Source organism: Pteropus vampyrus, unplaced genomic scaffold (genome assembly GCF_000151845.1).
Source record: "Pteropus vampyrus isolate Shadow unplaced genomic scaffold, Pvam_2.0 Scaffold214, whole genome shotgun sequence".
Lineage (NCBI taxonomy): Eukaryota > Metazoa > Chordata > Mammalia > Chiroptera > Pteropodidae > Pteropus > Pteropus vampyrus.
The window spans coordinates 390,077-396,052 of record NW_011888995.1 but is presented as its reverse complement, the minus strand read 5'-3'; the positions used below and the strand labels follow the sequence as shown (position 1 = coordinate 396,052).

The window sequence follows — 5,976 nt, the reverse complement described above, 5'->3', positions numbered from 1 at the left end:
TGAGGGGCTCGGCAGGAGTGCGGTGAGCACCCATGTCCTTTCTGCCGAGGACAGGACGGTTTCTGGTGTCAGGCACGAGCCTGTCCCGCGAGGCCAGGTCCCAGGCGTGATACCCAAGCAACAGGGACAGAGTTGGGGATGGAGAAAAGCCTCAGCCGCCTCGTGCCCTCGGGCAGCTCCGCGGAGGGCTCTGCCTGGAGTCTTGGCAGAGCCCGGAGGGGCCAACCCTCTCGTCACAGTCTCTGTCCCCCGCTCCACCCCCGCCAACCAAACCAGCTGTCCACACGTAGCGTCTCGTCTTAGGGTGGCTTAGGAGGGAAGCAAACTCAGCCGCGAACGTCCATGTACTCGGAAAATCGATAAGGGTGCGTTACATTCATTTAATTGAAAAATTAATAAGGGCACATTTTTAAGTGAAAAAATATGATCCTAGGATCAGTGCTCCGTGATGCGTCTCACTGTGTCACAGAGCCTGATTTGCTCACTGCGATCCTCGGGCAATAACAACACATTTGGAGCGAGGTTTTTCTGACATTTAAAAACTTTTTTTCAGTTTCGGCTTTTATTTTTTTCAGTTACAGTTGGCATTCGGCATTGTACTGGTTTCACGCGTACAGCAGCGTGGTGAGACATTTCCGTACCTTACGAAGTGATCCCGCGGCATGTCTGGTGCCCGCCTGGCACCATACGTGGTCATCACAGTGTTTCTGACCGTTTTCCCTGTGCTGTACTTGATCAGGGGTCCCCACCCTTTGTGGCACCAGAGACAGGGGCTCCTATGAGAACCTGATGCCTGATGATCCGAGGCGGAGCCGAGGCGGTGATGCTGGCGCTGGGGAGCGGCTGCAGACACAGACGAAGCTTTGCTGCCTCCCTGTCCACTCACCTCCTGCCGTGCGCCCGATTCCTAACAGGCCACAGACCGGCCTAGGTCCACAGCCCGGGGTTTGGGGACCCCTGCGTTACACCCCTGTGACTGTTTTGTAACTACCAATTTGTACTACTTAAGACATTTAAAACCTTGTTTCTAAATTACTTTGCCCTACAAAATCAGCTGGAAAAACACGCGGGAGCTGCAGGTGGCGGAAAGCAGGTGCCTGCAAGAGTCCACGACTCTTCCCACCTTGGGACGTTCAAGATCTGTGGGTCCCGCGTGTCCTCCCAGCCCCCAGCCCCATGCCCACCTAGGGGTGTTCCCCTTTCCTGCTGTCTGTGTCAGGACAGCTAAGTCCGTGGTCCCAGGAGTCGGCCAGGGAGCGCTGGCGTCCGTCAAGGCCACGGGGGACGACTCTCGGGCTCCTCCTAGAAGCGCAGGCCCAGACGCGTGGCAGGCTTGGGGATTCAGCGCGGGCTCTGCTGGTGCTGCCGTGGGAATTTCGGCGCCGCCCGCTCTGCTCCGTCGTTGGAGTGGGCGGCGGCGGGCGCAGCATCAGTAGGATGATGCTTGGTGCTGAGTGCAGCCTCCCCCAGTGGCTCCGCGCTTCTAACTACCGCGTGGCCGACGTAGACTACAGTGGCCCCTGCGTGTCCTCTGGAAACACCCCTGAGAGGGACGTGAGCACCGGGCAGATGGAGGCATGGGCGAGGCGGGTGTCTGCCCGACGTGCGTCACGGGGTCTCGGGGTGGCACGAGCTGCTGTGGAAGCAGATGGGGCGACGTTCCTCGACAGAGTCACGAATGAGCAGAGACCACCGCTGGTTTCCGTGAGGCTCCCCGGGGTGGGGGGTACCCTATGGGGGGTGGGGAAGATAACGGGAAAGCGAGCGGGAAACTATCCCGTGGGGCCTTTGCTTTCCGTGTAGAGCGGGGCTGCATTTGGGTGCTCGTCCCGTTCCTGCCCGCTCCCCAGAGTCCAGAGGCATTCCCACTATGGAGGACCCTGGGCTCGCCAGGTGACTTTCAGTGGGTTGGGGACCCTTTTCTTCCCGCACGACTGCAGCCTCCATGTCCGCTTTTGCCTAAGCCCCCCAGCATGGCAGGGAGCTTATCTCAGGAGTTTCCTGCTCATCCCCTAGGACAGAGGCCGACCTCTGCTCAGCATCCGTCAGGGACAGGACGCGTGGCTCCGGGTGGATGATCTACTTCCTTGCCTCAGCATCAATTTAGGGCAAAGATCATCGTCTACGACTCGTCCTCTCTCTGGGTCCCAAAGTGTGAAGGAAAAAGACGGGCCATTTGGCAGATCCGGGACAAGGCAGGATGAAGGAGTCACAGCCTTGAAACCTGTTTTGAAACAACAAGTCAGTATTCAGACACTGGCAAGTGTGTGGTGGAATCTTTAACGGCAGTATTTATTCAAAACCTGTCTCAGTGGCGGGGGCGGGGAGGGGGAACGTTTGGTTTACCAGAGGCTGTTCTGGAAGAAGTTGGGGAGACCAAACTTGGTTTCAGCATCTGCGGTTCAAACAGTGGGGAGCCACTGGTTTCCAGGGCTGTCGGGGAGCTGAGCGACCTCGTTGTCAGGCCAGCGTGACCGTGCACTGGGAGAGAAATTCTCACCATTTCTTATCTGTAGAAAAGATACTCACTGCACATCTTAGAATTTAGAAGGTAAGTAAAGCAATATCAAGATATAACGCTAGACCTAAGGAAATTTTCTGTGGCCAAATGGAGTTTATTGTAAGATTCCGAAGTCGGCGCCCTGCAGTTTATGTCCTGGGCGATGTGCTCTGTCTTTGAGACACGCACGCCCAGACAGGAGCCAGGTGTGAGCTCGCCGGCTGGCTGCCACCAAGGGCAGATTTGTAGCCAAGCAGAGGACCACTTAGTGGCAGATCTGCCACTCCGGCTGCATTCCTGCACTTTTTAATCCTGCACTGGCACTTTTTAGCGTGCAAGGTGCTGGGCCGTGAGGGGGTGCGGTCCGGGGGATCAGAGGCCTCACAGAGCTCCCTCGCCCCTTCCACCATGCGAGGGCACAGGGAGGGCACGGCCACGGACCAGACACTGGGCCCTCCCCGGACACTGTAGCTGGCAGAGCCTTGATCTGGGCTTCCCAGCCATCGGAACTGTGAGAAATTAACTTCTCCTGTTGATAAGTCAGTCGGTGGTCTTCTGTGACAGCAGCCTAAATGGTGTTAGACACTCTGTGGATATAGGTCTTTTCACATATGCGCAAAAATACACAAATCTCTTACTGGTATAAATCTTTTCATACACGTCAGATCTCTGTTTATGCACCTGTATTTTCATATACACAGGTAATACATTCTCTCACATCATCAGGGTACATTTATCAAAATCAGGAGACTTGACATTATTACATCCTCATCTCTCATCCACGGTCCGCATTTAAATATAATGCCCTTTTTTAAAGTTAAAAACACTTCGATCCGGTTAACATTTAGCATGAGTATCCGATGGAGTTTGGTTACCACGTCTGTGACCAGCACATGTTGAGCAAATAAGGGTGATGTTGGGTAGAGCTGGTGGCCTGGGCGATGCGATGTGGGACGGGTCCAGCATGGCCTCTTCCTGGTGGATCAACACGGTATGCGGGTGGCGAGCCCACTGGCGTCGTCCGCACCAGCTCCTTCCCCAGGAGGAACGAGGGACGCTCTGCTCTCTCTTTGCCTGTTTTGACTCCAGCGAAACATCTGGAAGGTTTGGATACTTTCAAACAATACCTTTGTTCCTTTGGGGAACAAAGAGACTTTTTTGGAGAGTGAGGAAAATGTAATTCTTTGTCCAGAGTGAAAATAAAGAAGTCGCACAAACGAGCTAAACGTTTTTGTCGTTTGTAACGTGTCTGAGGCCCTTTGTGGCTACTTTTTTCCCAGCCCAGTATCATCTTCAGGATCACACACTGCATTTTAGTTATCAGGGTTGTAATGATATGGAGGAAAAGTGTTATTTTCAGTAAAGAAAGGTATAAGCTAGAGACGATGGCATAAACGTTGCTTTCACCTAAAGACTTGGAATCCACAAATGATTTCCATCCGTTGGCAGACAAAATTAAAAAAAAAAAAATCAACCTAAGAAATCTCGCCTGGCTAACACTGGGGGGCAGGGGGGTGCAAGGCCTGCTCCCCAATATCGACTGAGTCTCATTTAGATGGCAGTACCTGGTTCTGCCCTCGACCCTCAGTGTTGGATGCTATTTTTGTGTTAAAAGGCAGAGTTCTGGCATGGTCTCTGCGCATGAATTTAATCACACGTTTTGCCCTAGCTATGAAGGAATGAAAACTTGCCAGCTAAGTTCAAGCGGGCCACCAGGTTTCAAAGGGATTGGCCTGTCTTCCCATAACTGAATAATGATTCTCTGTCCAGAGCGACATCTGTCATTCCAACCTCCAAGCCCTTTGTGGGTGGCTTCATCCCTGAGGCTCTGTGGGTGCAGACGCGTGTCAAGAGAGGTGACGATGAGTTTGGCCAGGACCGGATTTAGACGCGCTGCGTTCCCCGAGACTCGCTAAGGACCACAGGCAAAATGAAGGTACGTTTTTAGTCTGCCTTTTACCTAAACCAAACCAAACCAAACCAAACCAAACCAAACCAAACCAAACCAAACCAAACCAAACCAAACCAAACCAAAGTAATGTTTATAACTCTTTCTGCCTGACAGCAAAATGTCCAAGACGTTTCATGGGTGACTGGAAGACATTATGAGTTAACTAAACCTGGCCGAGGTCACGCCTGATTTTGCAACATGCCGTGTTGCAGGTAGTCTCCCCTCCCCAAACGTGCTTTGATCATGATAATAAAAGCGAACATTTTGAACACTTGTCCTCATTGCAGGAGAGGAACATGATGCTCACAGTGTGCACGACGTTTGCCCAGGGCGGCCCAGCTGCTGAGGCGCAGAGCCAGGCTGTTTCAGAGATCACCACCCTAGAGGTCACCAGCTCAGAGAGCAGCACAGCAGGACCCGGTCACGGATGGCTGCCGGGCGCTGCGTGGACAGAACTCAGTCACAGCAGGCGCTCTCGGGCGGCCGGCGAGCGGCTCTGATCTTCCAGGCGTCGTGCTGCTTTGGTCCGTTGTTGATTAAAAGCTGACAGTTTCCCAGAAGACACTCCCTTGAGTGTATGTTTCTGTAAAAAGCACCCAGTTTCCTGTTGAGTCAGGACAGGGGGTTGGCGTCGGGTGATCTGAGTTTGCATGCTCGTTTTCTATCAGGAAACGAGTACATTGACACCTTTTCTTCTCGACTCTTTAAGGATCCATGAAGTGGCAGGTACAAGGGCAGACATCGCGTTGCCCGGATCGTAACAGGTGCTGGGTCAACAGGAGAGGGAACGAAAAGGCTTGTGTGAGCTGCAGAGTGCCACCGGTGTCATGGGCTTCCCGGGAGCCACCTTTTTTTTTTTTTTTTTTTTTTTTTTATCCCTAAACATTTATTATGAGCATTTTTAAACAAACAGAAAAGTTGAAAAACCTGTGAAGGTGAACGTGAACACCCTGGATTCTATGGTTAACATTATGCCTGTTTTATCACGTGTCTGCCTGTCTGTTAACCCTCCACCCTTCAACTCATGCTGTCTGGTTTGGGACGCATTTCAAAGTTACCTGCAGACACCGTGGGTTTCACTATAAATACTTCACCACGGGCAGCATCACTTAGAGTTTGACATTTCTTTACGAGTTTTTTTTTTTCTTTTTTGAGGTAAAATTTAGATACAGTAACATGCTGAAAAGTTAAGCGCATACCTGTTGAGTTTTGATGACTGTATAAACCTCCATCGGGGAATACAGATTGCCACCAGAACTCCAGAAAGTTCCCTAACGATACTTCCCAAGGAGAATCCACGCTCTGAGTCTTCTTCACCATAGATTTGCTTAGCTCATTCTAGAATGTTCTATGAATGCAATCTCAGTGTGTACTCCGCTGTTCTGGCTTCTTCCACTCACTATGATGTTTCCGTGAGGCACCCCTGCTGTTCGGGACTCGGCGGTAGTTCATTTCTTTGCATTACTGAGTGGCGTCTCGTAAGAACACGGCGCGGTCCATTTACCCATCCTGGGCTGACAGACCC

The 5,976-nt window shown here is 52.1% G+C and overlaps 1 long non-coding RNA gene across 1 annotated transcript; it reads left to right on the top strand.

Annotated features, from left to right (window-relative positions):
* The first annotated feature begins 4,311 nt into the window (after positions 1-4,311).
* Positions 4,312-5,447, top strand: LOC105300570. Its single transcript, XR_896634.2, has 3 exons — positions 4,312-4,436; positions 4,566-4,663; positions 4,739-5,447. It is a non-coding gene; the product is annotated as an uncharacterized LOC105300570 (long non-coding RNA).
* The last annotated feature ends 529 nt before the right edge of the window (positions 5,448-5,976 follow it).